Raw genomic sequence first — 19,610 nt, 5'->3', positions numbered from 1 at the left:
GGTTTAGTCTGATATATTAGAGCCCCGGTTATAACGCGCAGCAAAATTTAGTGTGAGTAAACCTTTCAATTGGATATAAAAATATTTCATATTTTAGTTGAAAATCTGATATTTGAGGCTCAATCGTAAAAACATTAGAAGAAACTATGGTCGGGAAACGACGGGTAATACACTTTTTCACTATTGAAATTGTAGTAATCTTAAAAATGATCATAAACAATTTTCATAAAGAGGATATGTATTACCATTATTAAAGAGCAAAGATGTAAAATCAATCTGAAAATTTAAAATGCTAATCTTGTTCGGAGACTGTACAAAAACAATAAATCTTGAAAAATATAAGTTTTCACGAAAACAATGTCATATTAATGTTCACCTAATTTCTTAGTTTTCCAAAATTTACTTTTTGTTTTCAGTAAGGCTGAGTTCAATCGACTGCTGCATTGGATTGGTTAATCTTACAAAGTCGAGGATGGTTACAGCAAATGTAGAAAAGAGTCTGGTTGGTCTGGTTTTTTCATTAAAAAAAAACGATTTTCATATTTTGAGTTTTGAGCAACTTTATGCCTATGTTTACCCACTGTGCGTCCGTACAAAAAAAAATTTAATCAAACTCGTCAGTTCTACTTGTTTTTGTTTTAAATTGATTATCTGAGGGTATACTCGTACATATATTTCGGCAAAATCTACTGAAACTTTCTAAATTCATTCTGTTGTTGTTGTTCTTTTTGATATAAGATACAGCAGATTCAATACGGAACATCAATTTTACATCGCATTGCATTACAAATTGTCTTAGAGAAAAGAACAGATAAGCATATAAGGTCCTAGTTAGGAAAAGTTGAAAAATTTAGCAAATTTTATTAATTTTTAGTGGTATAGGAAATTACCCTCGGAGTCGACTCCGGAGTCGGAGTCGTGACAAAAAACTGGCCTGGAGTCGGAGTCGGAGTCGAAGGAAAAATGGCTCGACTCCGAAACCCTGGTTAAAATGTTGGTTGTACACATCATAATTGAGATTTTAGTTGTTAGAATTTGATCTGTCCCGTTCGAATTCGAATGTCTGAAATCTGCACACAGTTTCGCAAATACATATCTTAAAACAGATGCCGAATTCTGTTCGATTTGGGGATATATATTTTTTTAATAAACGCACATTTTACTTTTCTGTTGAGTTTTTTTCGTTGAGTAATTTTCAATATAGGGTAAGTGTACGAATAGTCGGCACTTTAAGGGTTCTTTCTTCGCCATTCCGAGCAATTTTTTTCCAATTGCAATGAAATTTTGTGTACTTTCCGATGACATATAGATGTAGAATTATTTCTTTTAAAACTAGTATTCGGCAACATTTTCCAATAGTCGGCACCTTGTATTTTACTATATAAATGTTCATTTTTTATTTTAAATAACAAAAAACACATTTTTATACAAAAAATACATATTTTAACCGAGAATGCTTTTAAAAGGTAAACAAATTAAAGATTTTATTAACAGTTGGAATTCACTGTTCATTTAAGATTTGTTTTTAACATAAACTAAATTTGATTGCTTAAGCTGGATTATTCCCCCAATGGCTTAACTTCATTTATTACCCTCTATTACAGAGAGTAATGTTTTCCAAAACGAAATGACAGTGTTGCAAAATATTACTGATCGCTACCAATATCATGATTTCATCCCGGCGAAGGAAATTATCAATTGGCTTTTTAGCTTTTTGAAATGATGCCTATTTTAGCGAAAAACCGAACTCTTTAAGTGTCTAGTATTCTCAAATAAATGAGAATCACACTCACTTTTCGGCTTTTCCAAAAAACATCAGAACAAAAATATTTGCAGACAACTATCAGCTCGTATCAACTAAACACTCATCGAGTTCTGTAAATTGAAAAACATCATCACAGTTGCCTGTGAGTGATTGTTGTTGGAATTTAGTACAAACTCCCTTGCGCGTGCCATTCGCTGTTTTTGTTTGTTTTGTTTATTGTTGAAGATTTAATCTCATTTGATTTGGCATCATTTCAAAAAGCTGAAAAGCCAATTGATAATTCCCTTCGCCGGGATGAAATCATGATATTGGTAGCGATCAGTAAAATTTTGCAACACTGTCAGTTCGTTTTGAAAAACATTACTCTCTGTAATAGAGGGTAATAAATGAAGTTAAGCCATTGGGGGAATACTCCAGCTTAAGCAATCAAATGAGATTGAATCTTGAACAATAAACAAAACAAACAATAAACTAAATTATTTAAAATGTCAATAGTATATTTACAGTAAGGAAAGGATCAAAGTCGGGCGGGGCCGACTATTTGATACCCTACACCACTGTGAATATGTAAAATATATATGGGAGCTATATCTAAATCTGAACCGATTTCGATATAAAATGGCACACTTAAATCTACACCGAACTCCGTCACACATTCACAAATTTATCAAAATTGGACTGATATGGGGTGTTTGGTGCAGCAAATACGTGAAATCGGACGAAAATATACATGGAAGCTATATCCAAATCTAAACCGATTTCGATATAAGTTGGCACATGTATCTTTAGACCGCATTCCGTAACACATTCCAATTTTCATCGAAATCGGATGTATGTAGCGTGTTTGGTGCAGCAAATACGTGAAATCGGCCGAAAATATACATTGGGGCTATATCCAAATCTGAACCGATTTTCACCAAAAGCAATAGCGTTCTTCCTATTGCTAGAAAAATTATATTCCCCAGTTTCCGCTCAATCGGACAATAAATGCGACCTGTACGTTGCGAAGGGACGGACGGACAGACGAACATGCATAAATCGACTCAGAAAGTGATTCTATACATATCCCTAGAAGGAACTATGGGTCTATATCTTTTCCTTAGGCATGTTACATACAAATGCACTCACACATAATACCTCTTACCACAGTGTAGAATAGGGTATAATTAGAACATTCTAGGTATTTACTTAAATAAATTAGTTGGTGTCTATATTCGCCAACGATTACCCAATTGCTGACATGCCACAAACCTACGCACTTTAAACCATGCCGAATATTGCCTAAAATAACTAAACATAATTATTTTAATCAAGCTATTTTTATTAACTACACCTTTTTAACATGTAATTCGAATCATTCTAGTTGTAATTCGTAACATTTCATTTGTAATTCGATTATTCTAATTCGTAAAATTTTATTTGTAATTCGAGAATTCCATTTGTAATTCGAATTATTCCATTTGTAATTCGAATTATTCCATTTCTAATTCGAATTATTCCATTTGTAATTCGAATTATTCTATTTGTAATTCCAACTATTATATTTGTTATTCGAATAATTTTATTTGTAATTCGAATTGTTTTATTCGTTATTTGAATTATTCCATTTGTAATTCGAATTATTCCATTGTCGATTAAAAATGGAATAATTATATTTTCTTATTTTTCTAGACTCAATATCGGTTTAAGAAGAAAACGCAACGATTGATCCATTTTTATGGATACATCCCTTCAAAGACAAAGAATGTTATATTAATTCGAGATTGCATTCTCATTCCGGTGAATAAAGATATTCCTATGGACTAGTGATACGGAATCGCCACTGAACCATCAAACAACAAAAGTGTGTGATTTTAGTTCTGCCATTAACACAGGCCGGGGCACCACCTGCATCCGAAAGATTGGAGAACAAAACCTTCTTTGGTAACCCTAGAATTTAAATTTAGAAAGAAGTCATTGCTGAGAACCTTTGTCTAAGAAGGACAACCTCTTAAAAGATACAGTGGTTACTGTACTTTAAAACATATGCTGTGGTAATGCCGTGACCAAGGAGCCCTAAGGGAACAACGCAACTTTTGAGCACAATTAACCCTCCTTTGACAAAAGGGAAGCAATAGTCAAGATTTTACGTCCATTTGGCCCGATGGGAGAAAACGATGACATCGACGCAAAATAATGCATAATGTCATGCAGATCAATCTGAATGAGCAATAATTTCCTAATATTCCAGACATAGACTCTATGGCAGATATAAACAATATTTTGCATTTTAAAGTATGGTATGGTGGAAGTCCTAGCTCCCAAAACTCTGAAAGCAATCATGAAAGGATTTTTTAATGCTACCTAAAAAGCGGATCCTGACAGTCATGAATTCTTCGGGTCGCTAGATAGCACCAGAGATACAGCTAGTCTGAATCCCTTGAAAACACCCTACGCAGGTTGCACGCATAGAACCATCAAAGAGCAAATCAGTATTATTCAACATACACGAATGCTACTAGATAAGTTTTTGGCCTTGACAACATTTACATGCCAGGCGCCATTTGACATTTTTACTGGCAAGTTTGAGATTTTTTAGCATAAACAGTGACATAAAAATCAATTTGTCTAAAAAAGTGGAATAAAATTGTGAACATTTTCGTTCGTTAATTTTTCACAACTTTCGATTATCACTGCAAGAATGCATCGATGAAATTAAATCTTTGTATGGAGATGAAGCACCATCATATACCACTGTGAAAATCTGGTTTAATGAATTCAATCGTGGCCGACGATCGTTAGAAGACGAAAGTCCTGAAGGTCGTCAAAAACGGCTGTTGTGCCAGAGAACATTGATGCCGTGCGTGAATTGATAATGCAAGATCGTCAGAGGCATCTTTGGGAATTTCTTTTATCAGCATATGTACATTCGATATTGCATGAACAAACACCTGGCCGTAAAAAGGTTTGTTCTCATTAAATTAAATTAAAATCCTTTTCCCATAAATTATGTATTCAGCGGGTTTTCAGAATTTGGTGGCTTTTTTGCACGCGTGAAAAATATGGATTTGTATTAAAGCTCAAAAGTGTTGCGGGTGTGGTACTTGAAGGAATGGACGAAAAACATAATATCGCTGTAAACACGGTCACAAGGAGTTCAAGAGATAGGGGGATTTCAGCTTTCATTTTTTCAGAAAGAACCAACTTCCCCCTCAAAAAAAAATTTGCAACTTCGTAATAAGGGAACGAGAACACCCTTTTGCAAACAAGAAAATCAAATGAAGAAAAAAACTAGCAGGTATTAAACTACACTTTTCCGAAATTTTGTGTGGGAGGTACCCGATGGAGTGGACCAATATAGTCCATATTCGAACGTAATCTATTTCTGGTAGAAATATGTTCCCATAGGTGTGGTAATATCTCCAAAACTACCTCTCCTGTATTCTGCCCTCTCCAGACAGCATTGGGATCGTAACGTATGCGGATGATTGTACGATATTGGGCTCAGGTACCTTCCCTGATGTCATATGTGAAAGGCTGAACTCCTATTGATCTTACCACCTTCTTCCACGCGAGGAATATGCAAATATCCGCCACTTAATCTACGGCCACTCTGTTCACCACATGGACGAGAGAGGTGTGAAAAGAGTTCAATGTCATCGTCGAATTCTGACCACAGACAACCCCAAAATTCTAGGTGTCACATTCGTGCTGTCGAATTGTGTTTATATCGTCCCCACATGTCAAACCTATCTGCGACAAGTTGAGCTGTAGGATGTAATGCCCTGAAGACCCTAGCCGCCAGCACATGGGGTGCAGATAAAGAAACCTTGCTGACCTTGCTAAGCAACTTGGCACTAGTTTGGTACGCGAATATAAGTGCAAAGCGATGGAAAAATATTTAAACCTGCCCGAACGCCACCCTGAGAACTGCAACAGGGTGCCTCCAAATATTCTTCCAGTACAACAACACAATGGCAAGCTTTCGTTACAGTTATGTTACCTTGAGCGCCATTGCCGTATTGTGGATAGGACCCCCCTCACCCAGTCATGTCAGGAGGAATCTTCATGATCTAGAAAGAGAGGTCCAACGTTACAGGTTTAAATAACATTCACACGGATGCAGTCGCAGTGAATATCGTGTGAATGCGGTGAGCTTCAGCTGCCACGACAAACCAGAGTAGTTTTGGCTAAACTCCCTTCGTGATGGTGCAGTCATCTAAATTTATATAGGGCAAGGATCGATGACACCGTGCAAAACATCTGCCCAGCATGCGGCACAGGCCCGCACTGCACCTTTTCAACTGCCCTGCTAATCCCACTCAACTAACTCCAGTAGATATGTGGTTACATCCCATCGAATCAGTCAAAAAGTTTGACAGATATGGTGCTAATATAATGGGCCGATTCCGTACAGCGAGGCGAGTCATGTCGCGTGGTCTATCGTCTCTGCGACAAAATTTAAAAAATGCACTACGTACAGCGATAGAAAATAATCGTCGATAACAAGTTATTTTTATTTTTTTTTTTTATTTTATTTTTATTCGTTAGTAAAAATGAACGGCGACAGCTAATTTGTTGTCGCCGGAAAATGAACATTACGGCGACAAAATTTGACGTCGTCGTGCGACTTTTGCCATACGTAATGGAAAAATTGCAACTGGCAACGCGACACGACTCGCTGTACGGAATCGGCCCATAAATCATCAAGCCACCGATCTAATGAGGCCGTCGCTAGATCATTTTATGGATGGTTTCTACTCCCTACTATCCTAACACTGCTACCAATGTTCAATGTCGGGTATCTGAGAGATCGTTTCTGTATTTGTCGCCAAGGCTAAGCCATCGGGTCCATTTTTTGAAATTGACTGTATCTGCAAGTCGTAATTTTATTTCGCCCTAAATTGCTTAGTGTTAGTAGCTGGCGAGTAGATGAAAACTTGCTGTCCTGTTTAAAATATGTAGTTCGTTCGAAGGATGCCAAATGTCGAATGTAGCATTTCTCCAAAAAATAATAAAGAAGAATTCTGTGAAGTCAAAATGTAGCTGGAGCTACTATAACGACATTAAGGCCATCACTGGCAGTATCACAAGCAGTTGCATCCACAAATACGACCGACTTAAATCTCACAGCAACCAACGACTAGCTAGTCACTGGGCAATAATACAACGGAATATGTTGCTGCTGCTTGGTGGCCTTCCACCAAATTATGAAGAGGAACATCATACAACAACAACAATATTAATAATAACAATAAAGAAGAGCGCCATGCCAGTGAAGTTTAAACCAGTTGAGTTGCGAATGTTGTGAATTTAAGAAGTTGGATTGCATCGACTTCTTCTTCTTCTTCTTCTTACTTCTTCTGTCTAATACATCGTTTGTCGTCCGACATCATTGTTGTTCGTTCGTTCATAAGAAAGAGAAGGGGGTTCCATTATAACAAAATTTCCATTTGCAACTTTTTTATTTCTTTCCGTTCTCATTATAGTTTTCTCTACTGTCGCTGCCAAAGCAGTTGGCGTTGTTCGGTTCGTTCGTTTGTTGGAAAAAATTAAGGTTTTTAAATATTTGCTACGTTTTGTTGGTCTGGTTGGTCGGTCGGTATGCGAGTTCAAGTGAACACAACAGAGCTCTTCTAACTGACTTGCCGGGGACGGTGGGTTGGTTGGTTGGTTGTTCTGTGTGAGAAGTGAAAATAACAAAATTTATCCGATGTTGTTGTTCATGCAGTTGGTTTTAAATATCATTCTAATAGTTGCTGTTATTGTTGTTGCTGCTATTGTTCGTATCAGAAACGACAAATGGACAGACGGGTAGACGAACGGTATAACAAACCACTCTGTAACAATCAACCAACATTTATAACTCTCCCATCTCCACATAAAGTTAACGAATCATTTTTGCTAATTTTCAAGGCACACACACTCTTCCCAGCCAGTGATGCCAATTGAATTGAAAATGGTCTCATGAAAAAGGAGTATTATATACAAAATACATACATACATATGTATGTACATATGTACATTAGGGCTATAACCAAAAAAATACCACCACATAGCCGTGTAGAGCATGGAAAACTATTATGAAATACGGTGTTAATTTTTCTCTATCGCGAAAAAAGTTTCCGCACCAAATGCATTGAAGTTCCGTAATGCATTTTTTAATTTTATCTGTTATAACAAAATATTTGCTTTTCATTAAAATTTTTATTTTTTTGTAATCTAATTTAAAATCATTATCAAACCGTTCTGGACCAATTTGTTCTCAAATCGCGCCATTTCGGAGCATATTAGGAAATTTTGACACTATTGCAATTTTTGGTTTTTCTTTATAAACTCGTGAATTTTATGTTTATATTTTTTGTACCTATCGGACAAGAGAATATGGGGTCATTTGCAACGAATTCGCGAAAGTTACAGGCTGTTTTTGTTGACTTTGCCTGTGAGAATCGTATTTGTTTTCTACAAAAATATAACACCAGTACCATGTGGCGAATTTTGTCCTAATAATGAAAACGCGTTTCTAAGATCGATTCGGTGAAAAAAGTTTCCGCGCCGACTGTGATTACTGAAACCCTTTTGATATTTTTTCTACTTAAAATTTTAAATTTGCTTTGTTTGAATAAATATTTATAGAAAATAAATACAATTCTCACAGGCAGTCAATAAAAACGGTCTGTAACTTTCGCGAATTTGTTGCAAATGACACCATATTCTCTTGTCCGATAGGTACAAAAAATATAAACATAAAATTCACGAGTTTATAAAGAAAAACCAAAAATTGCAATAGTGTCAAAATTTCCTAATATGCTCCGAAATGGCGCGATTTGAGAACAAATTGGTCCAGAACGGTTTGATAATGATTTTAAATTAGATTACAAAAAAATAAAAATTTTAATGAAAAGCAAATATTTTGTTATAACAGATAAAATTAAAAAATGCATTACGGAACTTCAATGCATTTGGTGCGGAAACTTTTTTCGCGATAGAGAAAAATTAACACCGTATTTCATAATAGTTTTCCATGCTCTACACGGCTATGTGGTGGTATTTTTGATATTTGCAAAAAAGTGCAAAAAGTTATATCCCTAATGTACATAAGAGTATACTGCCCCGTATAGGACATTACACACTATCACTTTTGAATGACATTCATCGTACTTTTAGGACAATTTTCTGGAAAATAAAAATATTTGTTTGCTAAAAATGTTTAAAATACTGAAGTATTATTAAATTTTATATTTTTCTAATTTCTCTGTATTTACAAAATTTTTTAGATTATTTCAGGACAACCGAAAATCTCTATTGGAGTTTCTTGGGCGAGATTTGGAACAGATATGTTTAGACTAATAGGTCCATAACAGCCAAAAATGGAAGATGTAGTCCAAACTGTAACCGTTCAGCAGATTTAAAAGAGCCTCGAGTTAATAATATTTGCATTTTCTTGAGATCTGGGGCTGGTATAATAAATAATATAATAATTGTTTCACACACATCCCAGGCGGGACAAGGGAGACTTCTCATATCATATCAATAAGTGCACCCCGATTCATATGGCATGGGACTTACTGTTTATTGCCGAGTCCGAACGGTGTGTCTTAAGACACCACTTCTAGAGAAGTTTTACATGGCTAAAATATTCAGAACATGTCGCCAACATTACTGAGGGGTGTGTTGTGTTGTTTACAGTGACTTCAAAAAATCACTGTGCAAAAAAAATGGAATTCACTTGTGAACGTCCGATCATTTTTCATAACTTTCCACGTGGATAATCACGGCAAGAGTGCATCGATCAAATCAAATCTTTGTATGTCGGTAAAGGACCAGCCTATAGCACTATGAAAAGCTCGGTTAATGAATTCAATCGTGGCCGACACTTGCTATAAAAGGAAGGTTTTGAGGGTCGTCCAAAAACTGGCGTTGTGCCGGAAAATAATTAAGCCGCGAGTGAACGAATAACTCAAGATCGCCATGTTATATACCGTGAAATAAGGGCATCTTTGGGCATTTCTTCCATCAACTAACACTAGATATTGCATGAACACGTGGCAGCAAAAATGAGTTTTTCTCCTTAGATCCAGCAAAATTTGACAATCGCTCGATTTGTGCAATAAATGCGACCGCCGTGCTTCAATCGACGTTTATAAGATCGTCTCAGACGACGAATCCTAGATCTATGCTTAGCAGCCCGAATCAAAACAGTAATCGACCGTTTAGGTCTTCGAAAGCGAACCAAATCCAAAGAAACTTGGTCATGTAAGAATCACTTCGACTCAAATGGTTTCTTCGGCAAAACATACAGTGTGGCGACTATACGGCTTGAGATATATAAGACGGTTAATTTTGAGCGGTACACTACAATTTGTTTGCTTGAAGTCTTTTAAGAAATTCGAAAAACAAACAAGAGAAGACGAATCATTCTGCAACATGCCAATGCGAGCACTCACACTAGGGATACGCAGTGGAATTCAATAATCGGTTTTTCGATTATACGGTTTTCGTGAAAAACTTAAAACTCGATTTTCGGTTAGTCGATTATTTGAGAGTGTACTAAAAGTCGACTTTCGATTATTCGTTAACCACCGAAAACCGATTATAATCGGCTAGTGTCGTAGATGCGATCCATGATGTATTTATATATGAATAAAAAAGTACCGTCCACTACGCGGTTTTAGCACACCCAATGTTCAACTACGACTAATAGTGGTCCACGATTAATAGTCGACTACGAATAATAATAGATTACGACTAATGGTCGACTACGAATAATAGTTGACTCCGTCTTTCGAAAGTCGATTAAGAAAAATCGATTTTCCGGTTTTCGCACAGTCAATAGTCGACTACGACTTTTAGAAATTTTGCGGCTAATAATCGATTATCCGAAAACGATTTTACGTATCCCTAATTCACACCTTGATTCAAACCAGCGCCTGTTTAGCCGGACAAAACGTGGAATTGATGGGTCATCCGCCATACAGCCATGACTGGGGATCCAATGACTTCATATGATACCAGCATGTCAAGAAAAAAAGGTGTGGTCAACGATTTTCGACGCCAGAAGAACAGCATCAGCGTTCAGAAACCCTGTTTTGGAGGTGTCTCAATAAAAAATACTTTGAAAAACAATAAAACTATTTTTGATCATAAATATTTGAGTTTTCATTATTAGGCCAGAAACTTTTCTAGTTCCCCTCCTCGTAGTCTATTAGTAAATACTGGTTTTAGACCCCAAGTATGTTTGTACGAAATCCGTTTCAGACAATTTGAAGTCGATTTAGCTATGTATGTCTGGCTCGAGTGCACGAAACCTCTCGAACAGATCAACCGATTTTGTCCAAAATTTGTCGGTCGTAATATTTTGCTCCTTCCCTACAAAAATTCAAAAATATTCGCTGAAATGGTACGCACTACAACTCTCTGAAGGAGAACCCGATTTCGTCCAAACTTTACACATCGTAATATTTCTTCCAGGCAAAGATGAGCCTCGAATATGGACTATACCGGCCCACTCCTTCTGGTACATACCACACCAATTTTAAAGTTATTAGCAAATGAGTTGTTTAGGCAGATGTCTAGGATCGTTTTGAAATTGGGTAGTCCTCTCGGCTCATATTACGACAGTATAATTTTTATCGAAATTTTATAGCAAGTCCTCGACTTTGTGCAATCTTTGCACATCGTAATCGTTCTTCCAAACTTAGATACGTTAAATTCCAATATGGACAATGTGGTGTCCACTTCTTCCTCCCTCACAAAAGTTCAAACCTTTTGGCTAAAGAACATATTCAGAAATAACATACTGAGGACTTAGTTATGTTTTGCGTTGTTAGATCGGGTTTGGATTATATGGCCTCATCTAAACAAGGCAAAAACAAACCTTTTTCACTGATCTGGTCTTTATCTCAGAAACTCGATTATGAAGCTTGACTCCAACGGTAAATTAATAAATATTAATATTAAAATGATCTTCGCCCTAATAGGCAAAATTTCAAAAAAAAAAAAAATCACGTTATTTTTTGTATGACCTCAAGCCAAAACTGAAATATTTTTAGTGATATTTTTCTCTTTGAAGTTCAGCTATTATGACGAAGGAGTAAATTGAAAATAGAAAATTATTACATCTTTTCTAGAGAGGATGTACTATGGAGATTAATTAAATAGATGGCGCCATCGACATCAATACTACAATTTAATATTATGTACGCTTTTTGGAGAATAGTGTAGGCATCACTGTACATTAATTTACCATGGAGCTGGGCTCAGCATTTATTGCCATTACAGAACAGTTTTACTTGGATAGCTGGCTGGTTGGTTGGTTGCTGCTACTTTTATTATTGTAACATTCCAAGCAAAAAATGTTCTCTACTTTTCCCTTGCTTGACTCACCACCACCACCACCATCATCATCACCAGCTGTAGCAGTAGCAACACAAGCACCATCGACCGGCCAGACCGTCATCCAGTCATCAGGCAAACTGTGGGAACGCCAGTCATTTGCCTCGACTCAACGACAACGTTCGCTTAATCATTTTTTGTTTTTGTAGATACACTTCATTCCAAGCCGCCTCTCCACCGCTTATTCCCTGCTTCCCTTTCGTCCACATCTGCACTTCATACACACAACTCGAATGTTGAATGTTCGGCGTTCGGTTTGTTGTTCACACAGAGTTTCTCTTCCATTTTTGTGTGCCCTCTGAGCTGTGCCGTTGTGATGATGATGAGCAAACGATGAACGCCCGAACTACCGAGTCGTCGTATACCATACAGAATGAAATGAGTAGTATGTACGAAAGCGACGCCGCCGCCGCCTCATTTTGAAACTCTGTTATATACACATAACCTACAAAAATGTTTATATACATTTTATATGGATGCATACACACGCACACACACAGGCACACAGAGAGTAAGTGAGCAAACATTCAGATATGAATTCGAACGAACGGATAGATGGATGGTGGTGGTAATTCAACTCAGGCACACAGATACACACACACAGCCGTAGATTACGACAATGACTACGAGCTAGCCGGAGTGAGTGTAGCAATCGAATGAATGTTGAAACAAAAACAACACAACACATTGGCCCTGTCGTCTCACCCGCCTGTTCGCTTTTTGTCTGTTTGCACAACGGTGTCACCCCAAATGACTGTCGGTCGGTCTGGTTCTGTGTATACAGAAACACACACACACCCATACACACTCTTCCGTACATTGCACAGAGTCGAGTCAACCGACAACGACGACCATATCTTGTGTAAATGCTACGAAATGTGGGAATGAAATTCAACAAAAACCCAAACTAATGAATGTTCAGAGAAGTAAAGCAAAAAATACAAAAAATAAAAAAACAACAGATTTCAGTTGTTGTACTTAAACCATGGGTAGATACGTGCAGCCTTTGCCGTTGGTGTTGTTGCTGTTTGTGTTGTCATCCATCGTTTGGTTGGTTTGGGTTTTTTTGTTCGTTTCATTTTCGTTATACTTAGTCGGGGCATACGAATACAAAATATTGTTGAGTTGGATTTGAAAAACAACAGCAAAAAAGAGAAAGACTTGTGGGTTGAAAAATATCAACAAAATATAATTTTCTTTGTGCCGACGACGACGATGGTGATGACGACTATCAACGTTCGCCGTACAACAAACTGAGTAAAGAAGAATTAAGATACTTTTAGGTACTTTAACATTTCGAGGTAAAATCGAATCATTTGTTTATTGTTTTTGCTCCAACAAACGGTCGAGCAGAACAAACGAAACTAAAATTGTAGTCGTCTTATATTGCTGGATGGCTGGCTGGATGACTGACTGGCTGACTAAACGAATGACGCACGGACTTAATGCTGCCGCTTGATGAGAATGTGGATATTGGGGGCGACAACAACAACATCGACGTTATGAGTTCTTTCGTTCGTTCGACATGAATCAGAATTGTCATCGTTAACAGCCGCTTTTGTTATTGTAGTTGGTCTAAAAAATTGAGAAATTTCATTTACATGCAGCAGCATTAAATTTGGCTGACTTGATAGAAGAAGAAGAGGAAGAAACTTTTGAGATTTTTCTCATTGAGATAATCTTGTATTATGGCCGGTCGGGCAATGCAGGTTCATTCGTTTGCTTTCTGGCAAGTGATAATAATTGGGTGAGAGTTTGTGATGTTGCTGCGATTGGATTAATTATCTACGAGAGAGTAACCTTGTCAGAAGCAAAAACCCGAGGAAATCTCATTGCAATTGAGAGAATATTTTTTGCGATCGGCTACGACATTTCGTGAAAGACTTGTTATTGCAACCCATAATAGACCAGCCATGAACAGGCCTTTAATTTAAAGCAGCATTCGGCACACAACAACAGGTCCTTCCACCGATTTATTAGGGAATAAACGAAGATTAACAAAATAACCCAAAATTTGACGTGTCAAAAGAATGTTTACACTTTTACCAAACGCAAGAATTTGTTTATTCTTTAACAAAATGAAGGGATAATTTGGCTTTTGAATTTATTTTTATTACATCCAAGCCTCCAAACAATAAATCAACGAGTGTTTTAGTGTAATCCGGTGATATTTCCTCCCATTGGACCCGTGGTACCGCTTTCGTGTAATTTTGGCATAAAATAGGCCTCTATTTAACTTTCTGTCGAATTTTTTTCGGCAAGTACTCAATGGATTTGAAGTCTAGAGATTTCAAAGAGTGATCCGATGTACATAAGAGTCAAATATAGCAGCATGTTATTCATAAATATGGGCGAATGCTTCAGATCCCTGCCCATACGTTACGTAAACCTTTGGTATTAGCTCCATTCCTCTATATTCCTTAATATCATGTCAATAAAGGTGGAAGGTATTGTTCTCATATCCCGAAACCCATACAAGCCATTTATCCTCACTTCGTCACTGTCATGGACCCCCTGAACACACAGGAGACTTCACGGATCACTCATTGAAGTCTCTAGACTACAAATCCATAAAGTACTTGCAATCAAAAAAATGTTGAGACCTGAAAACTTTATTTTGACGCTCACTGTATGTATGTAATTCTAGCTGATAGTGAGTGAAACTGTTTAGTTCTTGAATGTTTCTGAATTTTCACAGCAGATATCCTAAAGACTGTGGATGATGATTGTGAATGTAAAAAAAACTGATGCTGGTCTCTAGACGGAATCAAAGTCATTTGATTTGGTCGATCATGAAAATTTAGTCAGAAAATTGAAAGCGAGTACAACCAACTATCTCATATGGTCTGTTCCAGAACTGCAAGAACCTACTAATTTTTATTTTTTATTATTATTTTTTTGATATTACAAATGAAAAATAGTTATCGTAATAAAAATTAGCAGCTTCTTCATCAGACGAAATAAGTTCTTGTTGAATCTTTAGAAATACTTCTTACATTTTGTCATTATCCTCTTTTTTATTTCCAATTAACATCCTATTTCTGTAATATCAGTAATATCAGTGAGGGCACCCCGTTTCGTATTAGATCAATGATATGGAACCTCCCTTCTTTAAATAAGTCCGAAAGGCGTGTGACTAACGATACGATTTGTAAAAAAAGTTTTACACGCCTGAAATCCTCAGGAAATGTCACCTACATTACTCTGAAGGGGTTTTGCACAGTTGAAAATGTATTAAATATATTAACAATGTATTGTGTGTGTTCCCGTACTTTTGTTAACTGTAAAGGTAATGAAATAGCGAACTGTGAAACGTAAAAATGTCAAAAAATATAAACCTATCAAATGACAGCAATCCAAATTTTGTCGTGTAAAAAGTTTCTAAATAGAACGCTATTTAGTGCCATTAAAGTTTAAGAGAAGTGAACATTTCTCAACATTTTGAGGTACGGAAACGGCTTTTTTCGCCAAAAGTTGTAAAAGTGACAAAAATAGTACAAACTTTCTAGTTCTGGAACAAAGCTAATGTAAATTAGTAAAAGCTCATTGCTGCTATTTAAATAATATGGTTTAATGTAAACGTATGATTAGATTTTTTACATAAATTATAACATAATACCCTGTTTGTATTATAGTTTTTTGCAGCGTTAACTTTCTTTACGAGGATTAATTTAACATTTGTTAAATGGAATTGACATTCTAAGCCCAGTGGGTTTATAAATTCCGGTTATTAGTAAACATACTATACATTACAAAATTTTAAATAAAATGCACTTTGTGTTATATGTATGTCCATATATATAGTCTGTGGCATGCCTAAGTGTTCCATACGCCATTTTCACATTTTGAGATAATCGCATTTTAATGTATCCATCACATCTGCGTTCAGCTGACCGAAGAAAACAATTTAAAATCTTTGCCTCATAAATTCAAACATTTTAAATTGAACAAAATTATCAATATCTTATTATCATGCGCTTCGCTATCCCGAATAAGGTAAAATATACTTTGACACATTTATTTGTAGGCCAATTTTCGTCGCACATTCCAACTTTCATTAAAATCGGGTATATATAGCGTGTTTGGTGCATAAAATACATGAAATCGGACGAAAATATATATGGGAGCTATATCCTAAACTGAACCGATTTCAACATAATTTGGCAAATTTATTTCTAGACCAAATTCCTTCTCACATCCAAAATTATGAGACTGTATCTGTAAACGTTTTATAGATATTTGCATATAAAGTTTACATTTTTTGGAGGTACCTCCGATTCTTATGCTATGTCTCCGGAACTGAGCCGAATTTCAAAACTTTTTATAGCCTATGTTACTTTCAGGCCATGTAGTAATATACCCTGAAATTTTCAGCAACATCGGTTCAGCGGTTTTTGAGTTCATAAATTTCAAACAAACATACAAACATTTTTCTACTTTATATATGTATATAGATATAAGAGTCTGACTTACACTATGTCCAGACTTTGGCGGAACATTCAATATGAATTTTTTGAAAGTACATATTAAGACTTCAAAAACCCTAGTTGGGTTTTGTCCTGTCAGATCAAGTCCGGATTTTATCATCTAAACCGAACTAAAACTAATGTTTTTTGCATTTATCGCGACTTTATATCAGAAACGAACAGGAACTTGCCCTTGCTGTCTTTAGCACTATTGTAGCCCTAAACTAGTAGAACTTATCTGTTGAACAGACCACACAAGAAAAACTTCATCTAGGGCTTCAAAATCGATAAAATATAGAAAACTTTACATAATTTCTAGAATTCCGGTCGGTGTCACCTAAACTATTGGGAGTTGAACCATGTAATCCTTTTGCAAAATCTTCCAAATAGTGTTCTCAGCAATTCTTCAGAACATTCTGAAAATCTAAAATGCTTATTTCATGCTGTTTCAGCGGTATTTGGTATAATATCTTTTACAACACGTATTTCAAACGCTGTTCACACGAACAGTTTATTCTCGTATTTGGGACTTTACCACATGATTGATAGAGGCATTTTACAACAATGGCATGTTCTGAGAGTTCTGTATTACATTCCAGCCAATATTTTTTAAAAAGAAAACATTAAGAAAAATTTAAAAGTTTTGGAGTTATTACAATTTGAGGCAGTAAATGTAGTTTTTCGAGTTCATTATTTCTTCAAATATTTTATTTTTGTACTTATCTACAAATTTGCTTCATAGGTCAGTAGAAGATTCGCAGTGTTTTCAGAGATATATCCCCGAATTTCTTCAAAAAGTCAATTTTAACCATGTTTAGATGGGGCTATAAAATCCAAGCTGGATCTGACACAACAAAACCCAACTAGGGGTTTTCTCGTTTGCCTCTGTACTTAAAAAATCCTCAGTTCAAATTGTTTGCAGAAGATTGCATAAAAATGTTGCAGTGTATTTGTATTGATTGCTGGTTGTCGCCAGATCAAGCAAGCGGAAATTAACGGACTCAGCGAAAGTGTTATATGAAAGAGAAGTGAAACATGGGCTGACTTCCGAAACGTCGGTTGCTTTGTAAATGTCTTAAGCATTCTATTCGCAATGATACAGAATTAATGCGAAGTATTGCACTCCAGAATATCACTGTTGAGCATTTGAAACGCAGAATACACAAAAAGTAAGCATCAGGTATAAAATGCACTAGCAATAACTGATCCAGCAAAATTAAATGGAAGTGGTTTCAATTGAAATCATCATGAATTCAAATGAAGTCGTGAAAGATCCGATCTTTCTCATTGAGTTATCATGAGTTCGAATGGAGTCGTCATCGAATTTTCTTGAGTGCAATTGAAGTCTTGAAAGATCCGATCTTTGTCATAATATTTTCATAAGTTCAAATAAATTGATAAGTACCCTACAATAAATTATCAAATAATCATGTACCCGAATAATTGTTTACTTGCAAGAGTAATTGTTAAAATGAAAATAAAAGTCAGAAGAGTGATCTTATTAGGGATGAGTGAGTGGCTGACTGACTGACATATCATCGCCCAGACCAAACCGCTGGAGGTAGAAAGTTGAAATTTTGACTGTAGGTTGCTCTTGGTGTGTAGGGGTGAGATAAGGCTGGGTTTTTGGAAATTCGTCCTAGAAGGGTAGAAAAAATACCAGAAGTTTCTAAATATGGTATCCTTTGTATTTGACAATCGGGAAGAGATAAAATTCTGCAATTTGAAATGAAGGTCACTGATGGAGAGCTGGAAAGATGTACCAAAGGGTTTTTGGAAATTCGAACTAAAAGTGTACGAAAAGTACTAGAAAATTTGTAAGGGAATCAAGGTTGGAAAGTATGTTGATATAAAGGAATGGTCTTGGAAATTCGTACTTCTGTGCACGAGAGTACTAAACCGTACTAAATTTAGTACAGCTTGGATTTGGGGGAACGGATAGAGCTGCAAACCTTAAATTCGGAATTAAGATTACTGTTAAGGTGTAGAATTGATACATAATGGGGGTAGTTTTGGAAATTCGAACTTATGGTTACGAAATGCACTAAATTGTACTAAATTTGGTACAATTGGTATTTGTGTGAACAGATAGAGCTGGAAACCTTAAATTGGGAAATAAGATTACTGCTGGAGCATATGATTGAGATATGAAGGTAGTTTTGGAAATTCGTACTTATGTGCACGAAAAATACTAAATTTAGTACAAATTGAATTTGGGTGAAAGGACAGAGCTGGTAACCTGAAATTTGGAATTAAGATTACTGTCGGAGTGTACGATTGAGATATGAATGTAGTTTTGGAAATTCGTACTTATGTGCACGAAAAGTACTAAATGGTACTAAATTTGGTACAATTTGGATTTGATTGAACGGGTAGAGCTGGAAACCTGACATTTGGAATTAAGATTATTGTTGAAGTGTTAGAATTGGGATATGGTGACAGTTTTGGAAATTCGTGGTTATGGGGACGAAAATTACTAAATGGTACTAAATTTGGTACAATTTGGATTTGGGTGAACGGATAGAGCTGGAAACCTGATATTTAGAATTAGGATTTCTGTTGGAGTGTATGATTGAGATATGGACCTTATGTCTTCGAGATGTGTTAAATTAAACTATATTTTGAACCTTTTGGTGTTTGCTAAAATATACAACTAGAATTCTGAATTTTAGTTTAGGTTTTGGTGTGTAGGATGTAATAAATTTGATATTGGGTGCAGCAATAGAGGGGGAATATAGCCGATAGTCTTAGATGCGAGTATTAATAATATCTAAATTAAATTAAAACAAAAGAAAAAATATTTTATGTTGGAAACTTGTTCGATTTGTGGATACTAAGGAGAAGTATGAACTACTATAAACCACGAGCTTAACACCAAACGACATCGGTATTGAGCTACAATGATTATGTTGGTTGGGCCATGTCACATCGACATATAAATATCATCCATTTGACGTTATACGACCCGAGAAAAGGAAAAAATTCCAATGGAAAGACCAAGTTGA

General features: G+C 36.0%; 1 protein-coding gene and 2 long non-coding RNA genes across 3 annotated transcripts in view; 2 read left to right on the top strand and 1 right to left on the bottom strand.

Annotated features, from left to right (window-relative positions):
- The window catches only part of tara (SERTA domain-containing protein 2 taranis), a 100,169-nt gene that overhangs the window by 35,450 nt on the left and 45,109 nt on the right, over positions 1–19,610 (bottom strand). The window lies entirely within an intron of this gene.
- Positions 6,149–10,892, top strand: LOC141389627 (uncharacterized). Its single transcript, XR_012409131.1, has 2 exons — positions 6,149–7,569; positions 9,022–10,892. It is a non-coding gene; the product is annotated as an uncharacterized lncRNA (long non-coding RNA).
- On the top strand, positions 11,924–13,098 carry LOC141390312 (uncharacterized). Its single transcript, XR_012409322.1, has 2 exons — positions 11,924–12,221; positions 12,289–13,098. It is a non-coding gene; the product is annotated as an uncharacterized lncRNA (long non-coding RNA).

The sequence above is a fragment of the Musca autumnalis genome, unplaced genomic scaffold, assembly GCF_047663935.1.
Source record: "Musca autumnalis isolate F117 unplaced genomic scaffold, ASM4766393v1 scaffold_1, whole genome shotgun sequence".
Lineage (NCBI taxonomy): Eukaryota > Metazoa > Arthropoda > Insecta > Diptera > Muscidae > Musca > Musca autumnalis.
The sequence above is the reverse complement of the archived record's forward strand: the minus strand, read 5'-3'. Positions and strand labels throughout refer to the sequence as shown.